Source organism: Oncorhynchus keta, chromosome 26 (assembly GCF_023373465.1).
Source record: "Oncorhynchus keta strain PuntledgeMale-10-30-2019 chromosome 26, Oket_V2, whole genome shotgun sequence".
Lineage (NCBI taxonomy): Eukaryota > Metazoa > Chordata > Actinopteri > Salmoniformes > Salmonidae > Oncorhynchus > Oncorhynchus keta.
Genome location: NC_068446.1, coordinates 4,181,094 through 4,201,790, shown reverse-complemented (window position 1 = coordinate 4,201,790; position 20,697 = coordinate 4,181,094).

The following is a 20,697-nucleotide window of genomic DNA, read 5'->3' as shown; positions in this document are numbered from 1 at the left end:
CTCTGTTGCCTGCATCGCCCCTCACCCTCCTCCTTTGGCCGTCCTGGGGCAGAGTCTGAACCTATTGAGATAGGGGTCACACACCTCTCTGCGGCAGAGTGACGTCGCCGGAGACAGCTGTGTCCCTGCTGCGGCCAGGAGGGGCACTGGCTCCAGCGATGTCCGAGGCATTCCAACCCGGTGTCCACTGGGGCAGAGGGACGACCCCGTGATCATCCGTCTCTCAGGGTAGGCGTTAGTATTTCTTCTTCATCGTTTTCCAGGAAACCCTTCCTGGTTTCCATTTCACTGGTTGGCTGCCCATCAGGTGTTGTTTCTACGGCTCAAGTGGACTCTGGTTCTGAAGGGAATTTTATCGACCAGGCCCCGTTCCCTCCCTGAACATCACCACGTACCCGCTGTCCTCTCCTGTCCCTGTCCGAGCCTTGGATAAACGACCGTTGGTAACCGGCACTATCATGCATATCACAGCACCACTCACCTTCACTGTGGGACCCTTGTACCAAGAAAGCATTCCCTTCCTGGGCACCCGGATGTCGGAATACCTGTTTTTCCTTACCTTGTGGTTCTACATCAGTTGAGAGTCCTGTGATTGCCCTCCAGCCCACCATTCCGTCCTCCCATAACATTGGCCCCATGTTTTGGGATGTAGATGTGGACATCCCCAAGGCTCTGGAGAGGGAAACCGCACCTGCTACCTGTCCTCCTGAGCGCATCTATGTCCCCACAGAGGTGAGGGATCGGCTGTTGACCTGGGCACACACATCCCTCGCCGCTGGATACCCAGGTATTACTATTTCATCCATCTCCTCGAAGTACTGGTGGCCTCAGTCTAACAGGAAGGTGGAGAGGATGAATCAGGAGCTGGGAAAGTTCCACTGCCAGGAACAGCAGGGGAAGTGGACCCAATTCCTATCCTGGGCGAAAATGCCCAGAATTCATTGCGTCACTTCTCCACCTGGCTCACTCCCTTTCAATGTGTTATGGGTTATCAGTCAGCCCTGGCTCCGTGGACGAGTGATTCAGGTGCCCAGAGGAGGTTTGGAACGACGCCCATGTGAGGCTTCAGCACACAGTCCACCGCCAGAAGGAGCATGTAAGAAGCTCAGCCCCTATTTGTGGGGCCTTTCAAGGTCCTCTGGAGGGTAAACATATAGACCACGGCTCCCACTAACTACCTGATCTCACCTCTTTCATGTTTCCCTCCTTAGGCCGGTGGTTCCTGATCCCCTGGCTGATGCCGTCCCCCACGACACCCGTACGCCTCCCCTGGACATTGAGAGGAGCCCCGCTATCAGATCCCTCCTGGACTCCCGACATCATGGATGTCGGCTCCAGTACCTGGTGGATTAGGAGGGGTATGGTCCGGTGTTGAGTTCCAGTGGGCGACATTCTAGATCCCAACATCATCTGAGATTTTCACCTTCGCCGTCTGGACCAGCCTATTCCTCGCCCCATGGCTGGTGTTGTCCTGTGGCTGGAGCCGCACGTCGGAAGCGGGTACTATCACATCTACCCCTTGTTTTACACAAGAGGCTTTGGGAAACCAATCTGTACGATATTAATTAACACGCACTCATGTAATTGGTACTTTGTAAAGAGACTGGATTGATAAGATGCCACATCAAACCATCTTTAATAAACTATATGCTAAAAGATCCTTATTTACAAAATGGAAATCATTGAAACATGCAAAAGTAGGTTTCTCTTCGTGTAATCTATTTCGGATTATTGTGCAGACCGAGAAGATATGATCTATACAGGCTCTGGATTTACGAAAACCATTTTGTTCTTCTACCAGAATGTTTTGATCCTCCATAAATGTAGCCTACTGTTGAGGATGGATGAATATAAATTATAGACCGTACTTAATAAACTTATGCCTCTGGAGTTCAGTGACAATCATCGGTTCATTTGTGGATGGCAGTATACAGTGATAAAAACTAATTTGGAGCAAATCATATTTACATTTACATTTAAGTCATTTAGCAGACGCTCTTATCCAGAGCGACTTACAAATTGGTGCATTCACCTTAAGACATCCAGTGGAACAGCCACTTTACACCAATTCATTTAGGGGATTTTATTTCAATGCCAAATGCTTTCCCATTTTTTTTTGCAGCGTTAATCACCTTCTTGACTTCTGCCACAGACAGCTCCACAGACAGCTCCACAGACAGCTCCACAGACAGCTCCACAGACAGCTCCTCAATTAAGAACGGTTTACTTATAAAAAGAGGGTTCTAACATTGTGTTTCCAGGTTAGTTTTCAGGGAACATATGTCTTCATAAAATTCCTTCTCGAAATATGCCACAGTTTCATTACCTGAGAACAAAGTACTTGTGTAAAATCAGAGTTCAGCCCCCCCCCCACCTGCTCTTCCCTGACTTCCACTGGAATTTTTTTAATGTCGTTTTGGTCCTAACTTGTTTATTTGGCTCCAAAACTGTTAAGGATTTCTTGTCTGTATCTCCTCAAGGTGTAATAACTGCCCTCTCTGATATCTCCGTTTGAATATGCGCAGCCTTGTATCAACACATGCTGTGTTTTTCTTAAATTCCTTCCTAAGATGTTCTCTTGTATTCCTATATTTACATGGTGAAAAGAAGTACTCAGCCTTGCGCGTTACAGACCATAAGTCTCTTTAGCTCATCATTCCAAAAAGGCTTATTTGGCTTGTAAACTTTTCTGGATTTGTGGATTTATTATTTTCTCACGTAATTGTTTTCCCATTTCAGAATATATCAAATCAAATCAAATCAAATTTTATTTGTCACATACACATGGTTAGCAGATGTTAATGCGAGTGTAGCGAAATGCTTGTGCTTCTAGTTCCGACAATGCAGTGATAACCAACAAGTAATCTAACTAACAATTCCAAAACTACTCTCTTATACACAGTGTAAGGGGATAAAGAATACGTGCATAAGGATATATGATGTCACAAAATGTTTCACACCACACATCTAAATCAAATGTTGTTTCTTGACATCTTTGCAGAGTTTTGATGCGTTCCCCCAGAGCTCTAAATGCTCTTTCAGAACATAGAAAGTCATTTGGCACATTTATTCTCTTACACACCCCGTACAGGCCTAAATGTATCTTTGACCCTAAGTGATTCACAATAATACCTGGTTGAGAAAGTTCACGGCCAACATAAAATTTCATAAATATAAGAGAATGATCAGGAAGTGTACTTTTTCTCCAATTAAGTCAAAACATCTGTATTCTTCAACCTCTGTATAGGGGGCAGGTTTGGGTAGTAAAGGATTACATGTAATCTGATACATGTAAGGGATTACAAAAAAAAAGGCAACTGTAATCTGTTACGTTACCAGCTAAAATATTGTAATCAGATTACAGATACTTTAGAAAAAGCTAGATGACTACTTCTCGAGGATTACTTTTAAATTCAGAAAGGATGTTTGTTAAGTTTGTTCCACCTGACCGAGTCTGACCACAAGTCATAGACCACTTTGATGACACACCAAATCTGTTTGATGGATCGCGGGAAAAGAGCAGGAATATGCTTTTGTAGACTACAGTCCAAGCTATGTCTTCCAATGGTGCGACTGCTGTCAAGGTAGTCCATCCGTTAACATTCCAATGATGTATTGAAAGCAATTCTCGTAGGAGATGGGAAGCCCCTCAGTATGTAATAGGTCTGTCCACCCCATGTCCTTGTTCGCGTTGTCCCTCTGGTTGGTCTCGTTTCATGACATGTCCGCTTCCCGTGATGAAATAGTCCTTTCCTCCTGGGATTTCTCTCAGCAGCGTCTTGACGTTCAGTTCTATAAGGCGATCGGTGTGGGACTTGGCTGATCGAAGGTAGACTTTGTCATGATCAGGGTTTTGTTTTTCCCGTAACAGGGCCACTTTCTCCTCCACGGACTGACACTCAACCTTCACGACTCCGGGACTTTTACCTCTCTCCCTCTCATCTTCTCAACTGCAATCACCTCTGTTTCGCAGCCTAGGCCTACCAATATCAGCTGGTTCACTTTGGAGATTAGGTTCATGTTTTCATTGGCTGGCAGTCCTGCCACTATGACACGTCTGGGTCGAACTTATTGTTTTGGCTGCACCTACTTTCCCAGATTCTAGGGATTCTATTCTATGTCCAAATTCAAGAGCTATGTGATCTTGTAGCTGCTTGTTATTATTCTCCAGGTGAGTCAGCAAAGCTGTATGATTATCCCAGATGTCTTTCTATAAAGATACACGTAAGCTGTCAACTTTTTATTTATTCCTTTTTCAGTACTCAGCTTCATTTCATTCATCCATTTTTTTCCCATCTTTGTACCTAGGGTCCTTAATCTCTGTCATGAGATTAACCATGCTATTGGCACGTTCTATCTTTGATACATTTGTCTTTTCTCACCACAGCGTAGATTTCTACCGGAGTCCATATGTTTTAGCGGTTAAGTGTTTCTGTTATTGCCGTTCATGGTAGCTAGGCTAAGCAGCTAACTCGCCAAGCATTCCCCAACAGGTTTGTCAAATGACTGTATTTCACCCTCACAGGATTCAGACCTCAGCTGCCTCCATTTACGGGCCGATCTCTGTGTTAAACTTTAAAAACATTTTGGAAGAGTATGGTTCCATAAAGAAGCAGCAAGGTTTTCACTGTGTACACCGGAACCATGGTAACCATGTATAACTAATTAACAGTCTTAGGTTTGGGTTTAGAAGCTGTTCAGGGTCCTGTTGGTTCTAGTCTTGGTGCATTGGTACCGCTTGCCATGAGGTAGCGGAGAGAATTACTTGAGTGGCTTGTAATATATGCCATTTAGCAGACGCTTTTATCCAAAGCGACTTACAGTCATGTGTGCATACATTCTACGTATGGGTGGTCCCGGGAATCGAACCCACTACCCTGGCGTTACAAGCGCCATGCTCTACCAACTGAGCTACAGAAGGACCACAGAGCCTTCCTCTGACACCGCCTGGTATAGAGGTCCTGGATGGCAGGGAGTTCAGCCCCAGTGATGTACTGGGCCATACGCATTACCCTCTGTAGCACCTTACGGTCGGATACCAAGCATTTGCCATACCAAGCGGTGATGCAATCAGTCAAGATGCTCTTAATGGCGCAGCTGTATAACTTTTTGAGATTCTGTGAGCCCATGCCAAATCTTTTCCAGCCTACTGAGGGGGAAGAGGCATTGTTGTTCCCTCTTCACAACAATGCTGGTGTGTTTGGACCACAATAGATCCTTAGTGATGTGAACACCGAGGAACTTGAAGCTGTCGACCCACTCCATTTCAGCCCTGTTGATGTGAATGGGGGCGTGCTCTGTCTTCCATTTCCTGTAGTCACCGATCAGCTCCTTTGTCTTGCTGACATGGAGGGAGAGGTTGCTGTCCTGGCACCACATTACCAGGTCTCTGACCACCTCCCTATAGGCTGTCTCATCATCATCTGTGATCAGGCCTACCACTGTCATGTCTGCAAACTTAATGATGGTGTTGGAGTTCTGCGTGACCACGCAATCATGGGTGTAGTGATGGGGAAACTAAGCTTCCGGAAGCATTGAGCTTTTCCAGTCAAAAGTGTCAAAAATAGGTTCATTACTCAAGGCTTTGCTCAACACAGGGTACTAGTGGCACCTGCTGGTCCAAATAATTTAGAACAGCCAAATTATGAAAGATGTTATCACACACTCCATAGTGCGTTCTCAGGGTAGCCTTTTTGTCTTCTGGGATTATGGGATTATGGTGGTCTGCTTGAAACATAGGTATTACAGACTGGGTCAGGGAGAGGTTGAAAATGTCGGTGAAGACACTTGCCAGCTGGTCAGCGCATACTCTGAGTACATGTCCTGGTAGTCCGTCTGGCCCCGTGGCCTTGTGAACGTTAACCTGTTTAAAACCCTTAACAGTATAAGCCCAGGGTGGGGTTCTACTAAGCTCTATGGAATAGTTTTAAGGTCACATCAAGGATCATCTAGCTATTTTATTTAGAATCTTAAGACCCCTTGAAGTATGGACAAATATATTTAAAAAAATATTTGATGAACATTTTATATTTGTCCTTACTGCTATTAGCCCATAAAAACGCATTGAATAACAGATTCATTACGTGGAACAACAGATAGTAGTTGTTCCATGATAAAACATCTAAAGGAAGTTTGTTCTGAAGTCTCTGTCCTGTATCTGAGACATAAGAAAGATCAGGAAACCATACATTTTTAACATGTATTTAACCGCTTCTTTTTGCTCTTGTCTCCATACATACTTCGATTTAATCTTTTCAACTGGTACCAGGGAACATTCAAACTAGTCTTTCCAGGCCTGTAGATGTCCCGAACAACTGATATGTACCTGTTTGTGAGAGTCTCACCTTCACATAGAGTTAATAGGCCAAACATTACAGATGATTTTGTAAGAACACCAATTTCCGGGATTGTCTCATGGTCTGACAAACACCGCTCTAGCTCTGTCACCTTTCACCGCAGATGCAGAAGTGAGACATCAGCGGATATGTTGGAGCAGCAGCTCTAGCCTTCAGCTCAGTACTGATGTTGCCTGTAATCCATGGTTTCTGGTTGGGATATGTATGTACAGTCACTGTGGGTGACGACGTCATCGATGCACTTATTAATGAAGCCGGTGACTGATGTGGTAAACTCCTCAGTGCCATCAGATGAGTCATGGAACATATTCCATGATTGCTGGCGAAACAGTCCTGTAGCTTGGCATCTGTAGCACCTGCGTAGTCCACTGGTGCTTCCTGTTTGAGTTTTTGTTTGTAAGCAGGAATCAGGAGCATAGAGTTACGGTTAGATTTGCCAAACTGAGGGCACAGGAGAGCTTTGCAGGCATCTCTGTGTTTGGAGTAAAGATGATCTAGAGTTTTTTTCCTCTCGTTGCACAGTTGATATGCTGGTAGAAATGAGGCAAGGCGTACTTCCATTTTCCTGCATTAAAATCACTGGCCACTAGGAGCGTCGCCTCTGGATGAGCATATTCTTGTTCGCTTATGGCCTTATACAGCTCGTTGAGTGTGGTCTTAGTGCCAGCATCGGTTTGTGGTGGTAAATAGATAGCTGCGAAAAATATAGATGAAAACTCTTGGTAAATAGTACGGTCTACAGTTTGTCATGAGGTATTCTAACTCAGGTGAGTAGAACCTCAAGACTTCCTTAATATTAGAGATCGCACAACAGCTGTTCTTAGCTAAGTAGAGACACAACTCCCCCTTGAGCTTAACCGATGCTGCTGTTCTGTCCTACTGATGCATAGAAAAACCAGCTAGAATACTATGTCCTTATTCAGCCAAGTTTACTAGAAACATTGGATATTACAGTTCTTTAGGTCCCATTGATAGGATAGTCTCGAATGGAGCTCATGCAGTTTTTTCTCTAGTGAGTTTACATTCGCTGCCAGTTTCATCAGTGTGCCTGCATGTCTGCCTTCTCTTTCTCTTCTGAGTGTAGGTGATTAGGGCCTGGTAGAGGGTAAGCAGTATGTCTGACTCCGCCAACCAGTTGAAGTAGAAATCTTAATCCAAAGGTTAGTGATCGCTGTTCTGATGTCGAGAAGCTCTTTTCGGTAATAGGAAACGATGGCAGAAACATTATGTACAAAAAAAAGTTAAGATCAGCGAAAAACAAACAACACAAATGAACAGAATTGGTCAGGAGCCTGTAAAACACATGCTGTAAATTCCAGATTCAGTTCCAGTTTTACTTTTAAAATCATAATCAATAAGAGGTGGGACCTGATCCTAAATCAGCACTCCTATTCTGAGATGCTGACTGGGCTGGGCAGTGAGTTGGCTGCAGCACCTCATCAGCCGTAGTTGTAACGAACTTCTTCTTCGTCTGATGATGAGTAGGAAGGATCGGACCCAAATGCAGCGTGGTACGTGTCCATGTTAACTTTATTAAATCAGGTCACGAGGAAATACAAAATAACAAAGTGCAGGAAATAAATGAAAATCGAAACAGTTCTGTACGGTGAAAACACAGACACAGGAAACAACTACCCACAAACACCAGGTGGGAAAAGGCTACCTAAGTATGGTTCTCAATCAGAGACAACGATTGACAGCTGCCTCTGATTGGGCACCATACCAGGCCAAACACATAGAACTATAACACACAGAACAAACAGAATGCCCACCCCAACTCACGCCCTGACCAAACTAAAATAGAGACATAAAAAAAGAACTAAGGTCAGGATTGAGCTGGTTGAGCTGGTGTCAGCAGTATCTTTGGACTCTCTTGTTAATCCTAACATTTCATGAAGCTATACATGGTGTTGCAATGCTGCCATTTTTAGACTGCTGGCTGGTGGCAATAATTTAACTACCTATTCAGTAATTAAAGTTGGAAATTCAAACATTGCAGTTTGTAAATTATATTGTTGATGCATCATTTTTGACAACTGTCCTCTATAGGCTACCTGAACCTGCATGACTTGAGCTGTAGCAGCTTGGATAGAAAGTGTTGTGCGTAAAACCAGTCTATTAATGCCAAATAATAGTCAGTCCACCCTCAAAACACTAGCTTACAAGGGATTGTTTCATTATGCAGTGTACTATCTACAGCTATAAACAGTATTCAGCTGCTATTTATAAACATTTTATAAAAATAACATGAAAAAGCCTAACAATGAGGAAAAAATAAGTCCGTTTTAGGATAAATTTAGCCACTATTTATTGTTGAACTCAGCAGATTAATAGTCTGGCTAATAGCCTAAACAAATGGGCTGCAATATTCTGGGTAAATGACATTAAATCCTAATTGAGAGACTCCCCTGGTCTGCTGAAGTCCTCCTTTTTTTGTTTGTGCAAATGTTTTCACCACGGCCTGTAGGTCCATGTTCCGGTGACGGTCTTCTATACCTGGTATTGTCAACCCAGACAGTCTTTCCTGAAACATTGTGCATTATTAAGTCCAGTGCGCTGCACACAATTTAAACTTAGTCTTGAATGATGCATGCCGAGGGACTGTTGATATTGCAACCACACAACTCAAACGGCAGTTTTTTTTGTTCAAGCCCTCGAGAACTGTTGTCCGATAAAGATGATAATCTGTTTGCATCTGCCAATTTATTGGCTGTCCGGTGGCAATCAAGCCGTTTTTACCATCCCTGTAACTGTCGCTTCTGCGGAGAGATCATTTTCTTAACTGACACTCTACAGTACTACAGCTGAGAAGAATTAGGCTCTGTCTGATGTGCACTTTTGAACACCTGAGTAAGCTCCACTCATTGCACTGGTGCCATCATGGCCTTGACCATGGTATTTGTTCACCGATATCCCATGATACTTTCAATCAGTTAAATGTGTTCTTTTTCAAGGCCTAAGGCACTTTTTAGGTCACATTCCTGAAGCCCAAGAAATTAACACTTAGCTTCCTAGTACATATGGAATTTAAAAAGGTTAATGAATAACTTGGAGGGTTACTGTCAAAACAATTTCTGAAATAAAAAATACACATGGCCCCCCCGAGCTCATGGGCCCCTCCACTCTGCGGGGGTGTCCAGTATGCCAGTGGGGATAAATGCACATTTTTGGGGGAGGCAGAGTGGGTCATCCCTATCACATGCTCCCTGGTATCCAGCAGAGCGGAGGGTTGAGGTTCAAATCCACTTTTCCCCACACCCTATCCTTTCTTAATACGCTTTGCCTTCCCCAAACTCACTTTCCAGACAGGTTGTCAAGTCAAATGACCAATCACCTGTAAGGGATCTCGTCATCCTCTTCTGAGGATGAGAAGCGAGAAGGATCGGAGGACCAAAACGCAGTGTGGTAAGTGTCCATAATGTTTATTTTAAAACATAAACTGAACACTACGAAATACAAAACAATAAACGTGAAATGAACCAAACAGTCCCGTGCGGTACGAACACAAACACGGAAGACAAATAACCACAGACCAAAAGTGAAACCCAGGCTACCTAAGTATGATTCTCAATCAGGGACAACAATTGACAGCTGCCTCTGATTGAGAAACATACTAGGCCGAACTCAAAAACCAACATAGAAAAACAAACAGACTGCCCACCCCAACTCACGCCCTGACCATACTAAAACAAAGACAAAACAAACACAGACTGCCCACCCCAACTCACGCCCTGACCATACTAAAACAAAGACAAAACAAACACAGACTGCCCACCCAACTCACGCCCTGACCATACTAAAACAAAGACAAAAACAAAGGAACTAAGGTCAGAACGTGACATCACCGACTAAAAAGACAACCCTGTGTGGGTTTTCTGTCAATTTATTGATAATTTTGTCTTGTAAATATACACTGAGAGTACAAAAAAATAGGACCACCTTCCTAATATTGAGTTGCACCCCCGTTTGCGCTCAGAACAGCCTCAAATCTTTGGGGCATGGACTCAACAAGCTGTCAAGTGTTCCACAGGGATGCTGGTCCATGTTGACTTCTTCTTCGATGGGGTTTACCGGCGGTTGGCATCCAAAGTTAATGGTGCATTACCGTCTCCAGATGGACAGGGTATTGGATCAAAAAATATAAACATTTCGGGAAAGGGGGGACATGTCATCATACAAAATAAAACATGTCAATTAAGAAAACCCATCACACTTCCTCAATCACAGTTCACTCCAAAATACATCTCTACACAGGCTCAGGGGCCTGTGATGGGGGTACATTCACCGACAGGTTTTCTTACACGACCTCGGCTGTGAAATTACGTTCAGCGGCATTCACAATGATTCCAATTTTCTTAAACTTCTCCGCTTGTGCTGTACAGTTTATGACCATTGCAATAAATAATACACTTTTTAACATGCAACATATCACTGTCGCTCGGTTGAGGAGAAACCTTCACTGGTCGTGGTGGTTCTACAACCATTGCTTCTTTCCCGCCACCCGTTCCTTCCAATCTTCTCACTGCCTCCCGATAGGAGACAAGTCGGACACTCGTTACCCTCTCGCCACCTCATTCTCCCTCACATGTCACTCTAAGAATTCAGGTGCATGTTCACCTCCACAGTTGCAGCATTTCACTTCATCTGGCATAAGATACTCTTCCCTTCTGCACACACTTGACACATGACCAAATCTTTTACATTTATGACACTGAAGGGGCTTGTGCACAAAAGCTCTTACAGGGTATCTCATGAATCCTGACTTCATATGAGAAGGGAGGGACTCTTCATAAAAGAACAGTAGCATGGATGAAGTGAATTTATTTTCTCTGTCCACCATACAGGTCAGTCGACGTACACCAACCACTTCATCAATGTTTTCAGTTATATCCTCTGCCTTTATTTCTTCCGCCACCCCATAAATAACCCCCTTGATAGGCGCCCTGCTATGAAAATCCATGCAGGAAACATTCCACTCCGATATCTTTTTGAGCCTTTAAACACGATTCTTCTGCTCCACAGACACACAAAAAAATCTAAATAAGACCACTTTCCGTGACTCTCACCGACTCCACACTTTCCTCCAGATGTTCCTGCGGACGTTGAAATGATTTCCCAAGTAGCATTGATCCAAAACCCTGACTCTTTACTTCTCATTTCCTGTTTTCTTTGCCACTGTAACCAACCCAATCTCAATTTCTGTACTATTATCTGCACCCGACTCACTAACAGTTTCAAACAAAACCTCAGTTTCCAACATCTTCCGTCCCTGACGACACCTTCAGCTAGCTACCGCCAGGTCCTCGGCCCATGTTGACTCAAATGCTTCCCACGGTTGTGTCAAACTGTCTGGATAGCCTTTGGGTGGGAAACAGTTAAGTGTGGAAAAACCCACCACCATTGCAGTTCTTGACGCACTCAAACTGCTGCGCCTGGCACCTACTATCGTACCCTGTTCAAAGGCACATAAATCTTTTGTCTTGCCCATTCAACCTCTAAATGGCACATACACAATCCATGTCTCAATTGTCTCAAGGCTTAAAAATCCTTCTTTAATCTGTCTCCTCCCCTTCATCTACACTGATTGAAGTGGTTTTAACAGGTGACATCAATAAGGGATCATAGCTTTCACCTGGTCAGTCTATATCATGGAAAGAGCAGCATGTTTTGTATTCTCAGTGTATTTGCTGTATGATCTAAGAATCTGGTGACTTAACACAAAACAAGCCTGCTCCTTTTTCTTGACATAAGACATCCACATATAAAAGCCTGTGGTTTTGTAGTTATGACTTTATAATGCTTGTTTCAAGTTTACACTTGACTGAAACCTACTTTTCAGGGAGGCAGATGTCATGCCTACTCCTGCTCCCTGCTCGACATCTGCAGTCTCCTAACCTAACCGGTCCTGGCAACCCATATTGCGCACACCTGCTCCTCATCGTTAAGCACACCTGGACTTCATCACCACCCTGATTACTCTCACTTCATATTTCCCTCTGTAGCCTCAGTCATCAGGCAGTATTGGTTTTGGTTACGTTCAGTACACCTGCTCCTCATCGTTAAGCACACCTGGACTTCATCACCACCCTGATTACTCTCACTTCATATTTCCCTCTGTAGCCTCAGTCATCAGGCAGTATTGGTTTTGGTTACGTTCAGTACACATCTCCTGTTATGCATTTTCTTCATTTTTTAAAAAAATGATTAAACTCACCTTCTTCTCCGGTCTCCCTGTGTGTATGTTACCGAATACTGCCTCAGAAGATTACGCCATCTTCCAGACGGTCAAGGAACAGGGTAATCTACTCCACCAACACCACGACCAGCTGGCTCTACTGGTTATGACCATGAAGGAAGTCCTGCGTGTTCTTCACCGCCTCAACACCACCAGCGAAGTTCTCCATACCTCTGACGGAGGGCCTCCTACCATGGGTTGTCGCAGTGAGCCAGTCCCCCAGCCTACCCAGTCGTCCACCCAGGTCAAAGATGCCCAACTATCCCTTCCAGAGAAGTATGACAGCACTCCATTTAAATACCGTGGCTTCCTACTCCAGTGCTCCCTCTATTTTGACTATCAGGAGGGAGCCCTCACCCCTGAGAGGTCCAAGGTTGCCACGGCCATTTCTCTGCTGACCGGATGGGTGTTGGTGTGGGTTACGGCCATCTGGAAGAGAGGAGGAGCTGGGTTCCTATGAAAGGTTCATGGCTCTGTTCAGGGTGGTCTTTGCCCATCCTCGAGAGGGCAGAAAGGGAGGCGAGCGACTTTTCCAACTCCAGCAGGGTGTCCAGACCACTGTGGAGTACGCCGTCACCTTTCGGACTGTAGCAGCTTCTAGTGGATGGAATGAGCTTGCGTTTCGCACTCGACTGCGCGAAGAGGTCCAGACGGAATTGGCATGTCGGGATGACAACATATCCTTGGACACTCTCATCGCGATGGCCATCCATCTGAATCACCTTCTTCGGGAGTGCCGGTGTCCACCTCGCCACTCACCTCACTCATTTGGCTCTCCTGAGTATGAATCCATGGCGGTAGGGGCCACACACTTCTCCGTGATGTTGCCGGAGACAGCTCGGGCTCTGTTCCTATTGCGGCCAGAAGAGGCACCAGATTCAGTGGTGTCCGGTTCTGAGTCAATTGGAGGTGTACCTGTGGATGTATTTCAAGGCCTACATTCCAACTCAGTGCCTCTTTGCTTGACATCGTGGGAAAATCAAACGAAATCAGTCAAGACCTCAGGAAAAGAATTGTAGACCTCCACAAGTCCGGTTCATCCTTTGGAGCAATTTCCTAATGCCTGAAGGTACCATGTACAAACAATAGTACGCAAGTATAAACACCATGAGACCACGCAGCCGTCATACCGCTCAGGAAGGAGGCGCGTTCTGTCTCCTAGAGATGAATGTACTTTGGTGCGAAAAGTGCAAATCAATCCCAGAACAACAGCAAAGGACCTTGTGAAGATGCTGGAGGAAACAGGTACAAAAGTATCTATATCCATAGTAAAACGAGTCCTATATCGACATAACCTGAAAGGCCGCTCAGCAAGGAAGAAGCCACTGCTCCAAAACCGCCATAAAAAAGCCAGGCTATGGTTTGCAACTGCACATGGGGACAAAGATTTTTTTTTGGAGAATTGTCCTCTGGTCTGATGAAACAAATAAAACTGTTTGGCCATAATGACCATCATTATGTTTTGGAGGGAAAAGGGGGAGGCTTGCAAGCTGAAGAACCCCATCCAAACCGTGAAACACGAGGGTGGCAGCATCATGTTGTGGGGGTGCTTTGCTGTATGAGGGACTGGTACACTTCACAAAATAGATGGCATCATGAGGATGCAAAATTATGTGGATATATTGAAGCAACATCTCAGACATCAGTCAGGAGGTCAAAGCTTAGTCGTAAATGGGTCTTCCAAATGGACAATGTTCCTAAGCATACTTCCAAAGTCATGGCAAAATGGCTTAAGGACAACAAAGTCAAGGTATTGGAGTGGCCATCACAAAGCCCTAACCTCAATCCAGTAGAATATTTGTGGGCAGAACTGAAAAAGCGTGTGCGAGAAAAGAGGCCTACAAACCTGACTCCATTACACCAGCTCTGTCTGGAGGAATTGGCCAAAATTCACCCAACTTATTGTGGGAAGCTTGTGGAATGCTACCCAAAATGTTTGACCCAAGTTAAACAATTTAAAGGCAACGCTACCAAATACTAATTGGGTGTATGTAAACGTCTGAGCCACTGAGAATGTGATGAAATAAATAAAATATTAAATAAATCATTCTCTCTACTATTATTCTGACATTTCACATTCTTAAAATAAAGTGGTGATCCTAACTGACCTAAAACAGGGAATTTTTACTGGGATTAAATGTCCGGAATTGTGAAAAACTGAGTTTAAATGTATTTGGCTAAGGTGTATGTAAACTTCCGACTTCAACTGAATGCCCATGCAAAAATATAAAATACTTAAGTATTACTTTCATAACAGAACATACTGTACATTAGAAACAACAAAGTGCACAAACAAACATGGCTAGGAATCAAAATAAATAGAAAATTATAAGGGTAATATTAAACACTCACAAAGGTAGATCAATTCAATACAAATCTTAGGTAGACAGTTTACTGTAGAGCAGAGGGAAATTGCAGTGTAGAATTTGTCAGAAGAACCCCATAGCGTATATTTTATCTTCTCAAATTTACTCAAGTTTAAGACATCATTAATCCACACAAAATGAGGAAGAGAAGTTAAAGATCCATGGGAAATATGGAACTAGAAGGGGTCTTTACGTTAAAGATCCATGGGAAATATAGAACTAGAAGGGGTCTTTACGTTAAAGATCCATGGGACATATGGAACTAGAAGAGGTCTTTACGTTAAAGATCCATGGGAAATATGGAACTAGAAGAGGTCTTTACGTTAAAGATCCATGGGAAATATGGAACTAGAAGAGGTCTTTACGTTAAAGATCCATGGGAAATATGGAACTAGAAGAGGTCTTTACGTTAAAGATCCATGGGAAATATGGAACTAGAAGAGGTCTTTACGTTAAAGATCCATGGGAAATATGGAACTAGAAGAGGTCTTTACGTTAAAGATCCATGGGAAATATGGAACTAGAAGAGGTCTTTACGTTAAAGATCCAGGCAGCCTCTTGTTTTATTGTGACTTTGCCATTGTAATTGTTTGTAAGCTTGTGTAGTCGAAAATGAACTTATGATTGTATGCTATTAATTTGTTGTTTGTATGCTGTTCTTTGTATGCCATTTTAATATTTGATAATTAACCAATGATATTAGGCCATGATTGCCCATGATTACAGACACCTGTGTCTTTTTAAAACAAGTCATCCCGCAGTGTTTGTGATTATACAATGATGAAGACAACTTGGCTATCGAAACGTTGGTAATTACATTTTTGCATCTGAGCTCCTAGAGTGTGCCTTTTCTTTTCAAGTTTTATTTTCAAATCAGTAAACTCATCCCCTAGATACTGTCCCATAAAGTGTTAATAGCTGTGAATGAAGAATTGTGAAAATAGTACATTTTATCATAGCTATAAGAAACCTTTTACAGTTGGGGATTGTGTAACAAAATGTGTCAGTGAAGGGCCCACAGGAAGAGTGGGGAATTGAGATGTCATGTCACGGACAAAGCTTGCGCACTTGTAAATATCTAAAGAAATGACTATTCGGAGGGTGGAATTTAGCTGAGAGTTGTTGGAACGATGCCAACATGCCGTCAATATGCAAATCAGTGAATGATTTGATGCCACGGTTGAACCAAATGGAGAAGGCTCCATCTACTAGGGATGGATGGGAAATGTGATTTCCAAGTAGAGGGGCCCTTAATGAATAGGTTTGCAAACCAAAGCGACGTCTAAACTGATTCCAGATCTTCCAGCTGAGAGCGTTTTTTACTATAATGTTTTTGGTATAACCTTAAGTAGCAGAGTGAATAGGGGAATGTGCCAAAGCAGCCAGTGAGGATGGTATACATGAGGAATACTCTATCTTCAACCATGCTGGAATAACATCTGGGGTATCTGCACAGATCCAGTACAGAATTACACGGAAGTTGGCAGTGGTAAAATTAGGTAGGGCCATGCCCAGTAAGACAAAAGGCTATTTTACATGGGAATCAGAATGACTGTTAGGGACATTTAATAACATATTGTAGAGGTGGCAGCCAATCAGATTGGAGGCGTGGCTAAGCCACAAGTTATTTTTGGTCATGCGTTACCATAAATGTCCTTCTTGTTCATCATGTTAAGTTTGTACATGGCAAATTCCTTGAATATTTGTGGATATTACATATTGTAATGTAACAGTAATAATATTATCATTGCTGATCACGTGGTAATACAGTGGTAACTTTTATAAATGTTGGATTTGCATAGGCTCTTGAAGACCCCAAACGCCTGTTAGCCTCATTGAAGCTACAAAAACTGTCAGTGATCAACCTTAACATGTGATGACAATACAACAGAACAGATGATGACAATACAATGAGCAGGAATGACATTTACTTTAACAGCTTCCCCCCAGTAAATATATCTTAAAGCCACGCCCCTACTAAGCCACACCTCCACTCCAGAGGAACCCGTTGCTACATTGAACCAGTAGCCCTTTCCTGCTGTCAAATGACCTAGTGGCCTCATGGGTGGAATGTTATTCATATTTTTCATAACTACATAGTTAATAAACATTATTTCAAAAAACAAGCTGAAAATCTGGTGTTTCTATGTCACATGGATTTGTTATATTTCAGTCTTCTGTGATGTATATCAAGTATAATATTGGGATAGAAACTCAAAATTGAATACATTTCAATTATATATCTGACATGGGGCAGGTGTCTTCTTCTTTTTAAGCCCATAACAATGTGTGTGAGGTGTATACTTTTGCTTCAAAGTAGATTGGTTTAAGACTACCAAGAAACACACTGTGTGACCCTGATTTAGCCCACTGCAGTAGAAGGTTAAAGGTTCCTCCAAGAACACCTCAACTAACCATAGGTGCAAATATGAACCATTGACTAACAATGGTTCCTTGAAGATCTCCAGTGGTCCTTCAAGTCACTGCTAATTCCAAGAGTGCAGGGTTGACCCTTAAAGAAGAGTGTCAACTGATTGATGCTTATGTCAATACACTGCGTTCAATGGGGAAAAATGAGCATCAACCAAGTAAGGCTTATATCAATATGGTGCATTTAATGGGAAGAGATGAGTGGGGGAGAGATGGGGAGGCAGAATAAGATAGATATCTAATTCTGATACGTGAATTACTGCGAGTGATTGTTAGTAGTCCTGTAGCTCAGTTGGTAGAGCATGGTGCTTGTAACGCCAGGGTAGTGGGTTCGATTCCCGGGACCACCCATACGTAGAATGTATGCACACATGACTGCAAGTCGCTTTGGATAAAAGTGTCCGCTAAATGGCATATATATTGTTAGTTTTGACCTTAGTGTTCCTATCATAGATCCCTTTCAACCCCAAGGACTGCCAGCCTGCTTCTCCCTTCCATATGTCCCATGGTGTGTCTGTGTACAGCATGATCAACAAGTGTACATTTAACTCTGAAAGTGTAAAATGTACAACATTGTCAGTGAACATGTGTCTCCCACTGTACTGGTGTTAAAATAACACTTTTGAAAGTGTTAAATATTTAACTCTGAAAGTACAAAATGTACACTATTTGTAGTCCTACTGTAATTGTGTTAAAATAACCCTCTGTTGCAGTGGATATTAACTTGTGTAGCTAGAGCAAGTCTTCAGGTCTCGGTCAAGGCTACTCCTCACAGGAGTATTGTTCACCAAAGTGACTAGGAGTGTGGGGGGTTCATTTCACACCTCAGGTGTGGATGGAGGTGGAGGGAGGGGCTGATGTACAGTGCACCTGTGTGAGAGGCAAGGGCAAACACAGTCTCAGGAGAGGACACGGTCTGTTGGTGATCCCTGCTTCCCCCTCCCTCTCTAACTCCCTCTTTCTTCACTCCTCTCCCCGACAACCGCTAATGATCGCCTGGACTCTACGCCAACACTGAAATAACTTTGGAAAATCGGATTTTCTGACTCATTAGTTGTGCTCAGTGAACCAGCCTATAGATTCTTTCCAGCTAAATTTATGAATCAAACCAGCAGGTTTCAACAGTGAGGCAATCTCTGAGCAGGGGTCAGCCACCGGACCAGTTGGCATCATTATTTACAGTGAAATGATCGAGTTGGAGGAAGGGAGAGAGAAAGAAACAGAGAAAAGAAAAGGGATACTTAGTCAGTTGCACAGCTGAATGCATTCAACCAAAATGTGTCTTCCACATTTAACCCAACCCCTGAGGTTGCTGTGGGCTACCTTAATCGAAATCATCAGTGCCCAGGGAGCAGTTCTTGGGGGTTAACTGCCTTGTTCAAGGGCACCACCCACTGCTCCTAGTGAGTGAGTGAGTGAGTGAGTGAGTGAGTGAGTGAGTGAGTGAGTGAGTGAGTGAGTGAGTGAGTGAGTGAGTGAGAATAAAAACAGACAATCCTAAAAATCTCTTTGCAATAGAGCATGCTAGGACATATTATGCATGGTTCTATGTAGAACCCTTCTTGCCTTCCATAGAATCATCAAGGACCCTTCTTCCAAAAACAGTTCTTAGAATGTTTAAGGTTGTAGGTAGAACCATTGTCTTCCAAAAAGGGTTCTTAGAATGTTTAAGGTTGTAGGTAGAACCCTTGTCTTCCAAAAAGGGTTCTTAGAATGTTTAAGGTTGTAGGTAGAACCCTTGTCTTCCAAAAAGGGTTCTTAGAATGTTTAAGGTTGTAGGTAGAACCCTTGTCTTCCAAAAAGGGTTCTTCTGATCAAAACGGTTATTTGTAGTACCCCATCCCTCTGCAAAGAACCCTTTTGGAACCCTTTTTTCTAAGAGTGTGGAAGGTTGTTACTATAAGAGTGCAGCTAATCGCAGAGCGCATGGATATGGACACTTGGCAGCACAGTGAGACTATGTACACTGTTTCCTAATGCAACTTAGCCTGAGTAACACATCATAGCATGTACTTATAGGAGTGTTAACGATGGCCAGTTACACAGGCATTGTTGTTAGCAACATCAGGTGGTCTGTCCTTTGTCTAATGGGAAAATGTCTTCCAGATGACCCTGTTTGTCACTGGACAGTTTACTGCCCTTACTGACACACTGTAAACCCATATACTGACAGATGAAAGATACTGCGGAGTTGCTGGGAGATACTGGGGAGTTTGGTGTATGGCATGAGGTAGGTGCCGCAGACACTTCATGTTTTTGATTTAACCGAGCTGGAAGACCAGGTGTGTTGAATTTAGGCAATCACTGAACTGAACTGCCGTCCCTGCAGGGTCGTGCGTCACCTGAGTGGGTTGATTCACTGTTGTGGTCATCCTGTCTGGGTTGACTGTTCTGCCTTATTATTATTTGACCCTGCTGGTCATTTATGAACATTTTAACATCTTGGCCATGTTCTGTTATAATCTCCACCCGGCACAGCCAGAAGAGGACTGGCCACCCCACATAGCCTGGTTCCTCTCTAGGTTTCTTCCTAGGTTTTGGCCTTTCTAGGGAGTTTTTCCTAGCCACCGTGCTTCTACACCTGCATTGCTTGCTGTTTGGGGTTTTAGGCTGGGTTTCTGTACAGCACTTTGAGATATCAGCGGATGTACGAAGGGCTATATAAATAAAATTTGAATTTGATTTGATCAATTAGGTCAGTTGGTCAGGTGTGGTGCCTAGTTGGAACAAAATCCTGCAGTACCTGCAGGAACAGGGTTGCCTACCCCTGCTGTAGGGGTTAGGGGTCAAGCTTTTCTCACAAATGAACATGTCTATCTATACTGAACAAAAATATAAATGCACATGCAACAATTTTACTTTTTTTTTTTTTACAGTTTATACTTTTTTCAGTGTATGTCAATCTGTTACAAACATGCAAGAAAAAAAATGATGTAAACCAGGTCATCACTTTATGTCTGGTCACAGTATTCACAGTGTTACAGTGCAGTGAAGCGTCTTGCTGGATGACCCTTTGGCCTTTGGTTACAGGAAGCCATTTTGAAAACGCCTCTGTGTTACGGGAAGAATAAGAGCTGGATCCGCCCATGCAGACATCTCTCACCAGCCATAGAACAGGGTTGACAGGGTTGGTGGAGGGGTGGGCAGGGGTTGGAGCTGGTGTATTAGATTCCACCTACATTCCATGATTCAACAACATGGGTTTGTCACCGAAGCCCTCATTAAATGAAGAGGAGACGGAGGACTTGGGTGACAAAACCCATGATAAAAAAAAATCAGTGTCAGCTGGGTCGTTCCACCAACTAGGTGC